Genomic DNA, 20035 nt, shown 5'->3' on the forward strand with positions numbered 1-20035 from the left:
GTCAGTTCAGTTTATCCCATTGAGATTTCAGAAGGTGAGTCATGTATAAAATGCAATTGCAAAGCTTTGCCCCCTAAAATAAAGTAGGTAGGAATGCTTCTCACTCCTCTACAGGAGACGCTTTGTAGCTGGTGTTTCTCCCTTCCACACGGTATTCTCAAACCAACTTCTCTCGCTAATCAGAAGAATAGGACAAAATGGCTTATATCCTGTAGCCCAAACTGATCACAAGGGCTACTGAATAGTAGAATACTGACAGCAATCTATTGCATGGCACGAATGGCTGCTACATTTGCCAAATTGTACTGCTATTTGGAGAGATGAAGTGAAGCAAAAATTATCCAGTTGAGAGGGTTTTGCACCCTAGGGTGACATTCGTGGATTAGTCAGACATGCAAGTCATGTGGTTGTACAGACTTGATAAACAGGCAATTACTGATAAAGCATCTGAAGCATTCTGCAGCCAGTAACCGCACATTACGTCCGGGCTTCACATTACATGCCACAGGCAAGTTTCGGATTTCAGCGGTGGTGCAGCTGAAATAAGCCAGTTCTCGTGTCAAAATACATCATCCAAGTCTCAGCTGCTTTGCCCATCAGAGCAAACTGTGAGCGGCATCATCTCCCCTTGAACAGCCTCGGCAACAAAATACTGCCACAGAGGTTCCATGTCCACACGGCATTTCATAATGTCCTGCCAGCTCCACGCTATTCACATGCCAGTGCCCATTGAAGCCACATGAGTGAAACATAACTCATGAGCTAAAAGCGGATACCCTCAGTAGATGAGCTAACAGTGCACAATGTAAATTAATACTGCAGTAATATTCCTCTCTACCATCATGACTTACCTGCCCCGGCCACCTCTGGTCGGCTTGTGCGGCAGAAATCAAATCAACGAGCCTGGACTTTGGTTAAGTACCTATACCTTAGATAACGAATGTGAACAATGCATAATGTTATTGATTTCTGTCTTCCATTTAACATTGACCAAACCGGAGACACCTTTCAGAATGTTCCAGACTTTCACAGGGATCAAAACATGACTAGTTACATTGCGTCATTGTGGTCTGACATAATATTCAGCCTCTCTGTCCCCACCCTCTGGAACTTCATCCCACAGTCCCTACGCCTCGCCTCCTCCCTTGCCTCATTCAAGACCCGTCTCAAGAGCCTCCTCTTCGACCGTGCCTTCAGTCACCCTCCTACCCCTACCCTCCCCGCCCTCCACCCCTCCTGATCCCAATCACTAGCAGATCCCTGACTGTCCAGCGCCTTGAGACGTCCTCCTGATGTGAAAGGCGCTGTACAAATGTAATTTATTGTTGTTGTCGTTGTTGTTGCTGCAACCACCCAGAGATAGTTGTGTTGGCTTCTGGTTCCTTGTGACAACAAACTCACTCGTGTCAAATTTCTGTCCTTCCTCACAAAATGACTATTGGCTAATGGAAGGAAATCCAAAATGTGGACTGTGGTAAGCTTGGAGGAGATAACACTGGAGGGAAATGGATGACAATGTGAACATTAGTCAAGGTATGGGCTCTTCAATCATTAGATCTGAGACATTTTGTCTTCTCGGTTGCAGCAAAGTCTGTTTTAGGATGAAAGATTATTCCAAATGTTGCGCCTGATATATACGTGTAGTTATCCTCAGCCTGGTGTTTGCCGAAACAATATATTGTCCTCTTTTCAAATATTTGATTTGTTTTCCTAAACTTCCTTTAATTCGGTTTCATTCTGGATCCTTAATTTTTGGTTATGTCAACAACAAAAAAATTACGTTTGTATAGCGCCTTTCACGTCGGGAGGACGTCCTAAGGCGCTGATGTCAAATCAACCGTTGCTTTAATAACTGCGTTGTAAATGCACAATTCGTACTGAATAAAGCCCAAGTCTTCTTTCCCGCCATTGGAAAGCAAGTGCCATCAGCTATCAACAACGGCAATCATCTTGATCCCCAATACACTAGCGAACCTAAGCAAGCTTGAAAGACCTAAACTGCAAAGCCATTTATGTTTTCTAGTAGGGATTCAGAATGGAATCATTTTAACTTCTGCACTGCAGTTTAGCTTCCAATACCACAGCAACACCACTTTCGTGTGAACAAAGTGCTGTTTTTAAGAACTTCAGACGTTAAATAAATTATTTTTAAAGGAAGGGCATTTAAATAAAAGGAATCTATCATTTTCACATTTATTTCCTTGTGGTCAACATTTTCTTGCAAGGAGGAAGTTCCATTTCCATAGCATTTCCTGAAACATCTCAGATTGCTTCGTGGGTAATTCCTGACAAGTGTAGTGACTGTTTTTGTAAGCAAATAGGGGGGTCATTTGCGCCAATGTGGCTCAACGAACAGATTTTTGGTTACAATTTCATTCAAAGGAAAATGCTTCCAATAATGTAGCCCTTCCCCAGTGATGCCCCATTGGAGTGTGAGCTGAATTATATAATCACGTCCCAACGTGGGGCTTGAACCCATAATCTTCTGACCCAGAGGCAAGAGTGCCACCTACTGAGCCAGACACGCATCTTTAAGTCTATCAATCACACCCAACTCAATATATTATTTTTTCTGCTAATCCTCCAGTGTTGCTCATTCCTCCCTCTCCTGAATTCACGTAGGTATTACCCAGAATTTTGTTTCACCCACAAAATACACTCCACTTTACAGTATATCCTGTGAAGCGCTTTGAGACGTCTCGAAGACATGATAAGGCGCTATATCGAATGCAAGGATTATTATTAGGTACAGCTAGAATCCTTAATGTCAGAGAAGGGTTTACTTGATTGACAAATTGTACATCGAGAAAAATGTAGTACGTGACGGCCAAACAAGAATTAACTGAAGAATTTAATGTGGAGAAAATTTATAAATTCTTCATCTCACCTTATTAATCACATCCTCATGACACAAGTTGACTGGAAACATGTTCTTAATTTAATCATTCATGTTCACTTACATGAAGCTTTGATCAGTCAAAGGGATGATGGTTTTAGGGTATTCAAAGATGGCATTTCATAAATTTATGACAGCAAAGAACCGTGGTTTTGTTTCCCTGGTTGTCTGTGTAAACATCATTATAAGGATGCAAGATCATAAAGGTTATGGATAAACTTAACTCCAATAATATGTTTAACACGGTCCCAAAATTTACAACAAAGGGACATGGATTGAAGCTCATAAGAATTGCAAGAAAGGTAGAGCGTGGAAAAACACCATTTGGCCCAACTAATCTGTGCTGGTGTTTATACTCCACACAAGCCTCCACCCATCCCAATCCCCTCTACCATACTCCTTCATTCCCTCCTCCCTCAATAATAATCCTTGCATTGGACAGAATGCTTCAAAGTGCTTCTCAGGTGATACTGTAAAGTGAATTGACTGTATTTTATGGGCGAAACAACGTTCCTCTTTGAGAATGAAGAGAGTATGTGAACGGACAGTTTAGACAGAGCGATGACTATTTGGAATGGGTCAGTCACTGCAGCGGCGGAGGAAAAGACAGTCAACAAAATTCATAAGATACCCATTTTGTATAAGTATGTAATGAGGGTGTGAGAGATAGAGCAACAATGATTTGGTTTCACTTTACTTTCGCACACTATGACCCATTTAGAGTTATCATCAGCTGCAGTAGATACACATTTTTTGCAGATTGAATACTGTAAGAGGTTGATCTGTATCAAGAGTTCAGTATTGAAGAGCACAGCACAACATTAGATGAAAACAAAGAAAATCATGAACCCACCATGTGCCTTATGTGTCAGATTAGACTGCTTTGTGCATGTATCAGTACTTCAGTGATAACAATTGCATTTAACATACCATCTTATACATCAAAACATCTCAAAGCCCTCAACAAAAGGAGTTACTTTAAAGTCTTGAGAACGTTACGAAAACACATATCGTGTTTGTTCTTGTAGCATAAATCAACCTTAATCCTTCCAGCTTTAAGGAAGCAATTTAGCACCTGAGAGCTTAATGGTGTATGACAAGGTTAGTACACTCAGATGAGAATTGTATTAATTTAGGAAAAGGTTTCTTTCTATTATCCCTTTCATCTTCATGAATATATTTTACATTGCGCAGGGTTGAGATAAGACACGAGGATGCAATAGTTATATTGCGATTTTTAAAAGTTAATGCTTGAACAGTGAGGTGGAGAGTTAAGGACATGTAAACAGCAATGCAGAATACTCTTTCCAATATAATTTGACTGTGAAGTCAATTAACTCATTAAAGTTTATTGAACCCAGCAGAGCACCAAATTGCGCGTGCGTCTGACACTGCATATACAGGAGTAAAGATGTCACCGGTGTAAAACAATAAAGAATCTTATTAGATTTCCAAATTTACATATGAAAATGCATCGGGAAACTATCTCTACACAAGAATCATCACCATAGTCATTTCTATTTGTGCCCGACTGCTGGGATAATGAGAAGGGTATTGTTTAATCAAAAACAAAGCTGACATTAATGATCTTTCAGTGCTTAAACTAATAATAATATAGCTCTGCTCAATATTTTCTTCCCGAGAAGTTAAATAAAGCTGTAGCTGTCTTCATTTTCAAACTGAATACTCTTCCACGTAATTATGGTTCTCAACGATCTTGGTTGCATTTGAGCCTAAACATAGAGTAGCTGGTGTCCTCTGTAAAGACCTTCAAAGCCCATTTCTCTTCAGTGCAGCTACGGCAGTGGCCCACGACTCGGAGGTGACCCATGGGGCCGTCAAGAAGAAACTCTTCCCCACCGACCATTCGCACAAGTATAAATAATAATAATAATAATCCTTGTATTCGATAAAGCGACATATCATTGTCGTTGAGACATGTCAAAGAGCTTTATAGGATACGCTGTAAGTGAATTGACTATATTTTGGGGGCGAAACGCAACACTGTGTTCGATCGACAGTGTGTTTTCAGTTTTTTCTTGATTGAAATTTCTTGATTTATGGCGCAAATCAAGAAATAGTCAATCAAGAAAGCGTGTTCTGTCGGCTGACCACAAAGGTTGGCCAACACTGAGCTTTCGGCGTCCAAACCAATCTTGCGATCTTGTGGTATTAGGTAAAAAAAATGTAAATAAAACTAATAATTTTGTTTGTCTCCAGGATTGAGAGTCTGGACTAATGTCAGAGAGGAAGTCAATTTGAATAATGAATACCAATACCAATACACTGTGTAGCTTTGTTTCAAATGACTACCATGTTTGCCACAAATAAAAATAATAAATAATCCTTGCATTGGATATAGCGCCTTATCACGACTCTGAGATGTCTCAAAGCGCTTCACAGAATACACTGTAAATTGTCTGCTGGGTTTTGCCCACAAAATACACAGTCCTGCTGTATTTTGTAGGCAAAACCAATTGTGGGCAGCAGCCAATTGTGCAGAGCAGTGACCCACAACAGTCGTGGATTTTGTGGCCATATTATTATTTTATAATACAGTATTTTTGGGGCGGAGGGATAATTGCCCCCAGAAAACCATCCACCAATCGACTAACAACCGGTTCCCACTTACTCCTTGGTACATTTGAGAGCAATTACCACTTTGAAATGCAACTTGTTTTTTTTTCTTCAGTTGGGTGAAATAGCAACGTTTCCCGTTGTGCTACGAATGCTCAGTCACAGTGGGTTCCTTAATCACTGTGCTCTAAATCAAGTGAAATACATCACAAATTCTGCAAAGTCAAAGTACAATAGTTTGATATGTTCCTTGTGCATTTGAAGCTCACAGGAAAGGTCTTGTTATTTGTAACTTTTTTTTGGAAAGCGTTGACAGCTTTTAACAGGATACTTCATTTCCTGACAGTTGTAAAAATGGGAGAAAACAGTTCTAACACAAATCCCTAAAGCTGCTTCAAGGTGTCGCATTCATCTTGCTCCGTAGACAATTGCAACAGTACGTGGCTACAGCGATAATTTTAAAAATTCTTACCTTGGGTATCATCATCAAAGTGTCTCACTTCATCTAAACCTTCAGTGAGTTAGGGTTAATATTACAATCAAGTCATTCACTTCAGGGTTGTTTGCAGGACATTGCTGTGTGCAAATTAGCTGCCGCATTTGCTAACAAAATACAGTCACTACACTTTATCCTTCGAGATGCCCTCCTTACGTGAAAGACTGGGTTTCTCTCCCCCGAGATTAAGTCTTGAAGCGTTTTGTTTACAGCACTCGCCTAGCAAGCGAGAGGATCCGGGTTTGATTCCCGGGTGGAGTGAAAACCTCGGCAAGTTTGCTTACTCCACACGCCTATGTTCACCAAGCAGTAAGTAGGAACCCGCTGTTAGTCAATTGGTGGATCGCTTTACTGGGGTAATAATTCCTTTTAAAAATGTGATAAGTATTAATAATAATTTGTTCACTCAAACCACGAATGTTTGTGGGACACCGCTGTGCGCAATTGCCGTGTTTTGCCCACAAAATATACAGTCAATTCATTTCCCAGTGTATTATGTGAACCGTTTTCAGACGTCTCAATGACGTGATAAGGCGCTATATCAATGCAATAATTATTATTATTATTATTATTTAGATGCTACACCAAAATGTAAGGATTATATTGGACTGAAAATGTACGGAGCTTGTGGCAGTCTAAGAGTTAACGTTTGATTACAAATTGGGGCGGGATATAGAATTTTGTGCCCAGAATTTTAGATTTCTTCAAGATTGTCTAACACAGGCCCTGGTCACTATCAGACTGGTGCGTAAAACACTGAGAGGGGGGAAAAAAGAAAATATCTTAGAACTATATTCAAACAGGGGGCTATGAATGAGCTACTGCGTGGGCAATTCTGACAGTACACAGAGTACGGTAATTCCTTCAGACTAAAACATTCCTTTCTTTTTGTACTGAATTCTCGTGGAATATTATTATTGTGCGCTCATTTGTTTCTCTCTCGCTCTCCCTCCCCTCCCTCCCCTCCCGCCCCCAGCCCCCAGCCCCCAGACAAGAATTGTGGCTTATGTCTCCCTACTCTTGTAGTGGCCTGAGGTCAGGGAAGAGCATGTGTTTGAAACAGATTCACTGACAATGGCACCGTTCCAAGTGCTGCCTTGAGAGAACAACAGCTCCTGGGAAACAGCGCAGACACACACACACACACAAACACACACGCACGCAAAACACACACGCACACACATACACAAACACACATGCACACACACAAACACACACACACGCACACACACACACAAGCACACAACAACATTGCATTTCATTTGCCTTCAATAATTCAATCTGAACATCATCTGGTTCGCTTGCAGTGTCTGTCTGTCGTGCCGTTTATACACTGCATTGGCACCAAGTGACATTTCTCAGTATCCCGTGGCACTGAAAGAGGGAAAGCTAAAAAAAACACACACACACACACCATCTTTTTGAGCCAGCTCTCTGGCACTCATTAAAGGAAGAAGATTATGTGGAAAAGCAGAGCTGCCTGAGCTCCCTGACTGAGGCCCATGCTCATCTCCTAGGCAACAGAGGGCAAGAAGACGGAGCATGTTAAAAGGAAAAATGTCAATTACAACAGAAATGTAGATACTCCAGGGGAGGTTTGGCTACAAAATGCATCTGGTGTTGAGAGCCACTGACCAACACGATCGGTATTTAACACTGAATGGCAGGCGGTGGAGGCAAAACTGAATGCAATGCTGCTTTCGGACCCGTACCCTATTCATCAAAGATTTTGAGGGGCTCCCTGTAATCTGCTGGCGGATCAATGAGAAGGTTATGGGCAACTGATAAGAGGGCCATTTGTTTGAAATCCAAATATTGATCCGATCCTTGCATTTACAGAGCGATCAATGTCTTCTTGGGGGAGGGGAGAAAAAGATTCTCATAAAAATTCCTGTCTGCTAAGCCGTTGTCTGCTAATGTAAAACAAACTGTTGAGCAAGTATTACTTACAAACAATAGCTGCCATTTTAAGCCACAAGGGAAGCAAAGGGCTATTTACACCCTAAAGAAAAACCGTTTGCTCTGTCATTTCAAAGCTACCGTCTCCCCCGCTACGAGCTCCAATTATTCTTGGTTTAAATGCAATAATTGATATACATAACAGTGTTGATTTTTAAACGATCACTTTGCGTGACCGCTGTTTGATTTTGATACTCCCCCAGCCCCGGTGTTTAAAGTCATTGAATCCTGGCAGTGCTAATCAATTGGGAACTCATTCAATTAAAAATCCACATGGTCCTTGATATCAAATGTCACCCCAAATCAAATTATATCAATTCTGCCCATCTACTTCAATTGTCAATGATTCCCCACATGGAATAAATCCTGATTGTCTCATTTAGTGAACTTAAAGAATATGATGATTAGTTCTTAAGGACCTTCTGGGTCAATCACATACAGTCTGCGAGTTTCCTCCTTTAAAATGTTTTAAATGAACCCCTTCTTGCATCAGCTGCAATGTGGTGGAACATCTGACCTTTAGTTATTTATTTTACTAGATTTTCTTTTGCTAATTGATCTTTCCGAGAACGAGTGATTGGTGCACATGACGTTAAAAAAAAACACCAACAGGTTTGCAATTAGTGAGTGACCTTCTCTAAACTTAACAAACCACTCAGTCAGAGTAAACCATCCACTTGGGGCAACTCAGAAACTATTGAGTGAGCTTCTCCGGGTGCGCTGACCAACTCAAATAAAACTGGTTATTCACTACATGACTGTTTATAATAATAATAATCCTTGCATTTGATATAGAGCTATTCACGTCTTCTCGATGTCTCAAAGCGCTTCACAGAATGGACTGTAAAGTGAATTGACCGTATATTTGTGGGACATTGCTGTGCAGAACTTGGCTACCACATTATCATGTCATCCAAGCCTTCTCAAAGTACTTCACTGCAAAGTGACTGTGCATTTTTATAGGGGAATGCGGCAGCCAGTTTGCACATGTCCCACAAACAGTCATGGATTGAGTGACCAATTTTATCTGGAGGATTGTTGGCCAAGACACCAGGAAAAACTCCTGCTTCTTTTTGAAGAATGCCAAGGGATCTTTAACACTTATTCAGACAGTTTAAGGTCTCAATTCATTAGAACGGCAGTGACCAACAACATAAATGTTCTTGATTGAATATTTCTTGATTTATGCCATAAATAATAATAATAATGATAATCCTTGCGTTTGATATAGGGCCTTATCATGTCTTTGAGACGTCTCAAAGCGCTTCACAGAATCTACTGAAAACACACTACATTTGAACGCAGACCTACCCAGACGCACGTGAATGTTTAGTGGGCGCTACTTGGTTGCCCACCGATGTTGTAGACAAATTATGCAGTATGATTGCATTTTATATTAAATTGCTGTGTGCAATTGGCTGCCTCGTTTCGCCCCCAAAATATACAGTCAATACACTTTACAGTATAGTCTGTGAAGTGCTTTGAGACATCTTGAAGACCTGATAACGCGCTGTATCAAATGCAAGGATTATTATTAATATTACTGATTATTATTATTACGGGATTATCTGCAAAAGAGTTTGGAAGCTGAACAGTCGAGAAGAAAGTGTAAAGCACATCAGGTGGAATTCTCCAAAGATCACTTACAAGTGAAGTCAGGAAGCATTTTTTCGCTCAAAGGGTGGTAGAAATCTGGAATTCTCTCCCCCAACCGGCCATGGATGCTGGATCCATTCACACCTTCCAGAGTGAGGTTGATAGATTTTTGGTAGGTCAGGGTAATAAGGGATATGGGAGAAAGCGGGAAATTGGAATTGAAAGAATAAGATGAGGTACAGATCAGCCATGATCTAATTAAATAGCAGAATAGACCCGAAGGGCTGAATTGCCTCCTCCTGTTCCTATGTTCCTATGACTTCTCGTTGAAAGACAGCAGTCGACAATTCAAAGGCGGTAAAATGAGAACGAAGCTTCAGTTCATCGCCAAGTACCTCCCAGTGGGAGAGCGTGTTGTTAAGAAATGGTCAATTGCAACAAATGGCGTAGTGGCGTGAGAGGAAACTTAAAGCTGTTTGATCAAAATCGGGGTTGGTGCCTTGAAAGCCCTGGGGTGTAGGAAATGATTACTGATGTAGAGTAAAGGGGAAAGAAAATGATTCTGGGAACATTTTCCCAGTCAGTGCCAGGCAACATGTTAGCAAGTTTCTCTCTGATGTATTTATCCTTATTTTACGGTTTCCCATTTCTACTTGTTTGTTTTTACTTTGTGTTTTTTCTCTTAAGGGTGGACGGAGTTGGGTGGGTTAAAGGGTTCAGGAGAACACAAAGTTTAACCTTAAAGAGCAAACTTGCCAGCGGTATGTAAACCCAATATCATTTAATTCCAAAAATGTCATTAGAACAAAAAACGTTAAATGCAAAACCGACCAAAACTGTTCTTCCACATTCTTGAAAGGTTTTGCTGCAGCACATTGATATTAAATCTTATGTAATAAATCTTGGAAGGAAATAAAGTGAAAAATGAGAGCCTGGTGAGAGCTTGCTTAACGATCCATATCATTTCTAGATCTAGATTAGAAGCAAACAGATTTTGTGTCAAGCATTGAACCACATGTGCCCAGATGAAGAAATTGTGACTTTTAGAAACTAAAATAGCTCCCTGAGTTATTTAATTACCCACTGGTCACATTAAACTAATGAGGTGCTTCAATTTCATCATCATTAAATAAACATTTCTATTTGTTTACAGAGTGTTGCGTACCTCTCAACAGCTATTATCGGCGTTTACCTCTTAACCTCTTCGCCAGTCAACGTGGAACAAATGCCACAAAACATGACACTTCCTCCAAGCGATCTGTTGGAGTATCCAAGTCTCGTTTTGAGACTTGTAGAGGTCTCCCTACTGTAGTTGTAATAATGTGAACTCGATGTTAATATGATCAGAATTCAGAGGTCAGTCCCTGATGTGTTGCAACGTGTCAGGGAGATGAGAGGTTCCATGAGGTAGATGAATGAGACCAACAGTAAACAAATGTTGATGATTAAGTTGTCAGCGTTAATGATTTTATGCAAATCCGTCATCTTTAACGGAACCACCAAATTCACTATTTGCTTTCCTGCTTCGATTCATCCCACTGGGTTGTAGGTTGTGGTGAGTGAGGCTGAAAGAGCAATGGTTGTGGAGGTCGGATTTGGGCCCAAACAGTTTCACCAATTTGACGGGGGGAGAGAGGGGGGTGGGTGGGGGGGGGCAGTGGAAAAGGGTTTGCCTCAAGCTTGGAGCGGTCTTTAGTTATCGGCTGTTTCGATTGCATTCATCAGTGATGTGATAAATAGTTTATTGTAATTTCACCCACAAAATATACAGTCAATTCACTTTACAGTATATCCTGTGAAGAGCTTTGAGACGTCTTGAAGACGTGATAAGGCAGGCGCTATATCAAGTGCAAGGATTATTATTAATATTAACACAACATACGTTGCAATTTTCAATCAAGAGCAGGTATTGTGAATGTTCTTGCCACAACCAATTTGAAAGTCCACGTATCCTCCAACTTTCACATGTTACTTTGACTATTTTTAGATAATCGTGTAGTTAATATGTTAAATATATTATAGCTGGACAGAGAAACAACCCACACACTAAATGGCATATTGCGAGTCCACAAAATACGTAGTTACTGCACTTTACTATAGATCCTGTGGAGCGCTTTGAGATGTCTTCATGGCGTGATGAGACTGCTATATGTAAGGATTATTATTACCTCATACAAAATTATACAAGCTGAAAGCCTATTATATGGAATTGCTTGGCAACTCATAAAGATCACAGGTTTGAAAAAATATATACAATACTTTTTCTTGTTAATCTTTGCCAGATACTGCTTATTCAACAAAACTCATAGGCAACTCCAAGAAGCCACAATAAATCACTTTATAAACCCTTCCACAAACCGTCTTCATCAGCAACGTGTCAAACTACAAATTGTCAATCTTATGCCTCTGGAATCTAACAGTAAACAGTTACAACGAGGCTGAAAGGATTGAATGCTTTAGCTCATTCTGAATAAATGTTCCAAGACCTTTCAATATCTGGCTTTGAACACTGAACGATTAGTTGGATTACTGTGAGCGTTCCATCATCTGTACCTCTTACCTACTCGAGAGTTAACAGATGGCTGTCACTCATCTGTTCCCACCCCTTCGTAAACATACACATAACATTACATATAGGTTTAGATTTACATTGTAAGAGCTTTCCTTCGTTCTTCATTACGCAAAGAGTAAGGTCCCTGATCGAAGAGAGGCCGAGACAAAGGAAAAGCATCAAAAGGCAGTACTGGATGCTGATGATAACACATTAGTAAACATAATAAAGACAGTGACCTTTCGATGCAGTGCAGACATGAACCACTGTCTCATTCTTTATGAAACAAAGACAGGCTCCTACTTGAATGAGTACTGCTGCCAAAATAATCTCCTGGGATTTCCACTGTTGAAGACAGAGGGTTAGCTTTGATTCTCATAAATTACCTATTATAGAAATCTAATCACATGGAGGGGCTCATTTTTACTTCTCCGTAAACATCAATTTCCATTTCGAGTTGGCAGCTGGGTGGAGCGGGCAGCAATATGTAGAACAAACACGTGCAAATCAGTATAACCTTTCAGGAGGTTGCGTCTCACTTGGCTTTAATTTGAAGGGTTTTAATCTCTTTCGCACCTTGTGTACTTCCATTCTTCAAACAAAAAGCATTAGCAGGCTGACTGCAACCTGCCACTACACTTTCGGAATAATCAAATTAGTAAATTGCCTTTGAAACACCGGCATTCATAGTTGCAGACAGCAGAACAATCGAGGTGTCAAAGGCAGCCGGTAGCTCACTACTAACTCATGTACTACAGTGATGCCCATATAAGTGGTAGCAGTATCACGCATTTCATGTTATGTCTGATGTTCATCTGGAAGTGAGATCAAAAGGTTCGAGGCAGTGGTTTGAAGCGCACACAATTATGCGCTCGATACGCACATGAGGGAGAAGGCACGTTGAGGGGTATAATAATAATGATGATAATCCTCGCATTTGATACGGCGCCTTATCACGTCTTCGAGACGTCTCAAAGCGCTTCGAGGAATATACTGCAAAGTGAATTGACTGTATTTTTGTGGGAGAAAGGCGGCAGCCAATTGCGCACAGCAGCGTCCCACAAACAGTCGTGGATTGAGTGACCAAATTATTATTATTATTTATGGGAGAGGGGATTAGGAGCAGTGAAGGCTCATTTACAGTATAAAGGTCAGCAGGCCAAAGGGACTGTTTCAATGTTGTACCGTCTCTCTAAATCTATCAGTGCAGATTTTCAATTAGAACAGCCTTTGTGAAAATTGGCACCCAATTTCTTCATCCATTTACAAAACTCCTTGAAACAAATTGTTGCATTGCATAGTGAGTGTATCCCATCTCCAAGTCAAACGTGATGCATTGTTCTTCTCTGGATATAAAAATATAAAGATATTCCTTTGCAAATACAGTATCTCTGTAAAGCTGTGCATTGCTCTCTGCATTTGACGGGATTGGTTGGGCACAACCTGTGTGGATATTCGCATCTGAACCTCACTGCAAGGCGCCCACAATAGTAATCATTACTACTTGCATTTGATACAACGCCTTTCATGTCAGGAGGACGTCTCAAAGGGCCTTACAGGACTTACTGTGATGTGTAGTGACGGTGTATCTTGAAGGGCGCTGTATAATGTAAGTTGTTGTTGTATTGGGAAGATGTTGGTTGCCTTCTGCAGATCTTAGAAGAGAACAGTTTTGTTCTCCCAGTGTCTGCGTCCGAGGCAGAAATAAAATTTGAATCAGAAAATAATGGCGTTTTATTCCCTACATTGCAAATGAACTTTGTAGAATTCCTTCACATTCTCCTTAACTTTCAGTGTTACAAATGCTCGCTTCCACTTCATTATTGACTGCTTTAGTTGCAGCAGTTATCATACACATTACGACACTGATCCAGTCTTTCAGGGTGACATGAAATGCTACGGAGCCTTTCGCTGTTGAGAACGAGCACGGGATAATGAATTTGAGTCACGTCCACCTCCATCATTCAGCTGTTTGACATTTCAGATCGCGTTCTGGAATGTCCTGCACAATGCATTCAAAGAAACTAAAAATAAGAAGGAATCCTATCGTGGCATTTTGCACCTTTTGAGGCAAGGGAGAAAAGAATGTTTTCCCTTACTTTGTACTCAGTGAATGAGGTCAAATGCACTATCACAAGCCACACTCAACACAGACCGTATGTAACACTCATGTAAAAGCACCTTCAGAAAAGCGTCCTCTACTCGTGCAAGTTTGCCATTTTGTTGGCTGTTATCCACATCACCTCTGGGAGTAAAATGGTTATCACATGATCATTGTTTGTCATTACCATTGACCTCCAGTCCACGCACCCTGCCCCAATGCATGGTGACCTTCACAAATGGATGGTGGGAAAACAAATGCCTTGGATATATAGCACAGAATAATGGATAGCCAGAACAGCCCAGTGCACAGAGTTTGGGAACTAAATATGTGCGAGTGTCACAAACACAAATGTCATTTGCTGGCTGCAAATCAAACTTGAGATGACACACAGGTCTGTAATTCGCAGTAATGTCCATTCATCATTTTGAATGCAATTAGCTTTACAGACTATATCTGCTTGTGCACCCAGACTGCCCAACAAGATCAATAGTGGGAACAAAAGCTTGAAGATTTTCATTAAGCCAGAGTTTAATGATGACGTCACAGTCCAGATGTACGCATCCCGACCTTGAACAAACCTCCTTGACTATTTGTTTGCATATCTTATAATAATTGCATATCAGTATAATAAATTTGACAGTGTAAAATGACCTCTATCTTGCTTGTTAACAGATTCCATTGGGGGGCATTATTGATTTTGCTATATGGTGAGCTTTGGCATCTGATATTATGGCACCTTTTACATCCTAACTGCTGAATGGGTCCGTCAATGTGAAGGAATGGGAGGAAAGAGTACATTTATTCCCAGTCCGTGACAGAGCAAAACTCTGCCCGGTGAGAAATGCACTGGAGCTAATCTTTCAGTGTTCCAATAATGAGCTTCAGTCTCTGACTGCAAGAGTAGGATGTTTCCGTTTCAAACAGCATCCAAGCCTGAGCCCTCTCTGAGCAAGGTTACCACGTTAGCGCCGAGTTTGGTTCTGTGAATTTACGTCGACTGGGAACCAGTGCTGTCCCATCTATCTGCCTAATTGATGAAGTTTATTATGATTATTATTATTATTATTTACTCAAGCCAGGCAAGGGAGTTGGAACATCAGGCAGCCTGGAACTTGACTCCAACCGAACCAGAACGATACAAGTCCTTTAACTCCTTTTTTAGACATAATAATATTTCTGTGCGCAATTGGCTGCCTAGTTTTGCCCACAACATACGCAGTCATTACACTTTACAATATATTCAGTGAAGTGCTTTGAAGACGCGATAAAGCACTACATCAATTGCAAGGATTATTATTACTACTAAAATTCCATTTATTAAAAAATAACAAACGAGCGGACTATAAATTCTGAAGAATTCTTCTCCGTTACCATTTGGCTGAAATCTTGCTCCTCGACCCAAATTTTCAATTGAGCAGTGAAATTTTAGCTGAATGCTAGAACGATGACTTACATCAGTGAAAACACCAGCAGGGTGGACGGTTACAAAACTAGCCCAGCTGCGAAACTGAGGCCAGTAAAAGTGTCGTCACATTGTGAGGAAAGTGAGAGTCTTTCTATCATCTAGATTTCGAGGAGGCATTTTGCAAACCAGTTAAAAAATTCTGGACTGCAGTCTAGACTCAAAAAGATCCAACACTAAATTCGTAAATTTTGAGTTGACGTCTCACGATGAAGGTAAACAAAAAAATTCAGATGATTAAGTGCTGCAAGATCTTGCTCAGCAAGACGCCCTCCGTATAAGTTGTTGTCATTGAGTCCACATCATTGCTAATTAACGGTATTGGAGGCTGGTAGCGTATTGCTCAGAGCACTCGCCTCGCAAGCGAGAGAACCCGGGTTCGATTCCCACGCAGGGTGAAACCTTAGGCAAGTTTCCTTACTCTACACGCCTCTGTTTACCCAGCAGTAAGTAGGAATCCGGTTGTTAGCTAACTGGCGTATCGCTTTTCCGGGGGTTATAATCCCTTCAAAGAATTAATCAATCAATAAATAATAATTTGGTCACTCAATCCACGACTATTTGTGGGACACTGCTGTGCACAATTGGCTGCCACGTTTTACCCACAAAATATACAGTCAACTCACTTTGCAGTGTATTCTGTGAAACGCTTTGAGATGTCTCAATGACGTGATGAGGCGCTATATCAAATGCAAGGAATATTATTATTATTATTATTGAAATTGCACTTGCCTCACTTATTTTATTTGAAATACTACCACTCACTTTCACCAGCTACTTAATGCCAATAAATGCTAGTCCTGCACTCAGGCAAACGATCTACCCATACTCATTATCAATAGAAAACAATTTGAAGAGAAGAATAATGGTACACAAGATAATGAATGGGTGAGCAGCAGGAATTATATGTATGGTATCAGCTGCGATGACATTGCCAACTGACCTGATTAGCACTAAAGAATAGGAAATAATTATAAGGTGTAAAATGTTTTGAGATAAACCGTGGATAATGCCTGGTGATACTGAAAGGATAAAACATTTTCTTTCCCTTCTCCCGCGATAGTAATGATACTGCCGGTGACTAATTTCACTTTATGTCGGTTCAGTTTGAGCATTGTCTGAGGTTAGCGATGTGGCTTACACAAAGCTTAGTCAGTGACCTCTCGCTTTGATAGTTTAGGAATGTTTTGATCCAATCAAGAGAACAATGACAGTTTTATTAAGGACTGCAATCCACAGCCTTTTGGCGAAAAAAAAACCTCTGAGACAAAGTGCAGTTCTAGGAGAATCCAAACAGTTCAGCTTTTATTAATGTAATTAAACTGTATAAAACTTAATGACTGTTTAGGTATGCTAACAAAATAATGTGCTCATTAAATTGTCTTGGCAGTAATATGCACAGTTATATTGCTTAATGGCTGTTATGTCACATACCACAGCGTTTCAGAACAGCCAAGGATATTACTTTACTGTCCCTTTTTTGAGGTTCTTACATTTCTATTGATTAAACAACAACAACATGTAATTATATAGCGCCCTTCATGCGGGATAGTTTCCCAAGCGCTTAAATATATTTTCACTCAGTGCATGACAATTTATTGCTTTGCCACTTGAAATAATTTTGCATGATCTGGTATATTTATCACAGTTGCAGGCTTAGGAACTCTTTTAGAACAAAAAGCATTCAAGTGTTGAAGGCAGACTCAGGGTAGGATAGTTACTGCGGGAGCTACTCATAAAATGGCCTGCGACAGTTAGTAAACTAGTGAGAGAGCGGGAATGTCAACAAGGGTGAGAGCGGAAATGCCAAGGAGATGCGGAGAGCAAACAATCTGTAATTCACACAGGTAATAACCATCAGAATTCACTTGCGTTTAGAGAAGTGTTTAGGGACCAGCTCCAAATTTGAGTGAATGCAAAATGTTAGGCAATTATCCGGTGCTATCCCTCCTGCACATGTTAATGTCAAACTAAGTTCAGCAAGTTACTGGGGGGAGGGTTTCACGATTGAAAAGCAGCAACTGTCAATACAGGTGTATCCTGTTTGCTCTAATGCAATTTTACGTTAGAGGCTTCTCAATGGCTATGATGGTTGAGGAGCTGTTACAAATCCTGCCTCTCCATGTTGGCTTTAAATGCCTTTCTGCCCATCAAGCAGACATATCCTCAGTGCCCTGGGAAGTTCACAAGATCAGTTTGGACGAAGAAGGCCCTTCGGCCCATTTGATCTCATCCTTCCAGAATTCATCAAGCTGATTTTTGTGTACATTTCTCCCACAAAATATGCAGCCAATTCACTTTACAGTATATTCTGTGAAGTGCTTTGAGACGTCTCGAAGTTGTGATCAGGCGCTATATCAAATGCTATATCAAATAATAATCCTTATCAAATAAGAATTATTATTATTATGATAGATGATTTCCTTGCTGGGTCTGGGAATGCTCTGTCACTGAGCTGATTGTGGCTTCGATATTGTTTGTCATACTCTGAATTGACTTGGATTGTCCAGAATTACAATAGATTGTACAGCACGGAAACAAGCCATGGGTCACCGGGATGCAAAATGCAACAGAGATTTTCAAGGTGGTAATTGTTACGTCATATCTGTCATGAAAGCTCACATTTTGCACCCAGCAAAGCCAGGTTTCTGAATTTGGAAAAGGTCAACTAGATCTTTTCATTAGAACCTTACAATTGTTTCACCCACAAATATGCAGCCAATTCAGTATATTCTGTGAAGCGCTTTGAGACGCCTCGAAGAGACATGAAAAGCGCGCTATCAAATGCAAGGATTATTACTTATTATATAACAACGGTATAAAAATGAGTCTATTAGATGATTGCATCCTTGGCTCATTGAAAGAGAAAGGGTTGATAGGATTAAACCCCTTGTGGAGATCTGTGTTGTTTCCCTGACAGCCTTTCTCAGAATAACATGAGTAGTGCCATGTGACTTTTAAAGTCCACCCTGAACAGGCAGAGGGGACATCAGTTAAATGTCTTATCTGAAGGATAGCATCTCCAACAACAACACAGCATCAGAATGTCAGCCTGGACTGAGTTTTAACTCTTAAGTGGAGGGCTCAACGCACGTAGCCTTCTGACTCTGAGGCAAGAGTTCTACCAACTGAGTCAGGTTCAGGTAAGCAACCTCATTGCAATTTGTCATGATATTGGTTTAAAATCCTGTGAAATTTTTCAGGTAAATAGTTGGACACCTCAGCCCAGCTCATGTCAGCTGAGAGACGGATGAAAAATAGTAAGGTATGGAAAAGAAAATCAGTACAAAAAACAGGTGCTAACAGACTGGCGACTTTATAAATCACCATCAGCGCAGTTATATTAACTCCCTTATCAGTCATGCAATGGCATTAGTTTGTGAACATGATTCCAGCAAGGAATAGCTCTCACATATAGCTCCTCGATGCAACTGGGTATCAGGGAATCAAAGTCATAACCGCATGTGTTATCAATTCAATTTTTCACTTGCCAAATGTAGTTACAGTATAAATTACATGAAATAACGGATGATGTGATAGAGAGTTAATGGCCGTAATTCAATCTTGGGGTCCTGCTGAAGTTCATAAAGGACTGGAGCTAAATTCTTGTAGATTAGTACATCATCAGATTGAATTATAGCCGTGTAACCTCCTCCAGAACGTCCATTAGTTCAGATATAGTTTGCTTTTTTTAAAAAAAACAGCTGGTCTCCATTGTCCGATTGGCTGCTCAGACTCTAGAGATGATGAGAGGTGAAAGCTGGGCACGGCTGAAGATTAAAAACCATTTAACATTATTACAAGACATTCAAGGTGAGGCCAATCTGGAGCTTATCTGAGTATTCCATAGTGATATTGGGTGTGATTCTTATACCAGCCAGGCTCTCGAATCTTAACAGGTTTGATGAGTTACCAAACCTGTGAGAAAAGCACAGCGATTTCCAGTAGATTCCTAAAGAGGCAATGGGGGTTAACCCCCCCCCCCCCCCGCCCACTAACAACTACATCAAATGAACCAGTGAACCAAGACTGGACACAGATATGGTTAATCACTATTAGGCAGCAACAGTAGCAAAACTGGCTTCCGAGCCCAAACGTTGTGCACATCAAATCCGTTATGAAACATCGCAATTTACACCCCATTATATAAAGATGGCATCCCCTGAAGTGCTTATCTCCTCCCCTGCTTTAGGCCCCATCTCCCCCAGGGATTTGACAGATTCTCTACCGAGCAGTTCCTGGTGCTTAATTGCATCTACTAACATTTGTTGCTCATTTCCTGCAGCAAATACGTGTGTGTACATGTTAAGACATAACCGGAACAGAGGTTAATTTAGTGCGCAACAGATTGTTTATCGAAGGATCCCAGTAAAGCAGAATTAAAATCCCAAATA

General features: G+C 40.6%; 1 protein-coding gene across 1 annotated transcript in view; it reads right to left on the minus strand.

The window, feature by feature from the left end:
* tnrc6c1 (trinucleotide repeat containing adaptor 6C1) overlaps window positions 1-20035 on the minus strand; it is a 197339-nt gene that overhangs the window by 110106 nt on the left and 67198 nt on the right. The gene's annotated exons all lie outside the window — the stretch shown is intronic.

The sequence above is a fragment of the Callorhinchus milii genome, unplaced genomic scaffold (genome assembly GCF_018977255.1).
Source record: "Callorhinchus milii isolate IMCB2004 unplaced genomic scaffold, IMCB_Cmil_1.0 Scaffold20, whole genome shotgun sequence".
Taxonomy (NCBI): domain Eukaryota; kingdom Metazoa; phylum Chordata; class Chondrichthyes; order Chimaeriformes; family Callorhinchidae; genus Callorhinchus; species Callorhinchus milii.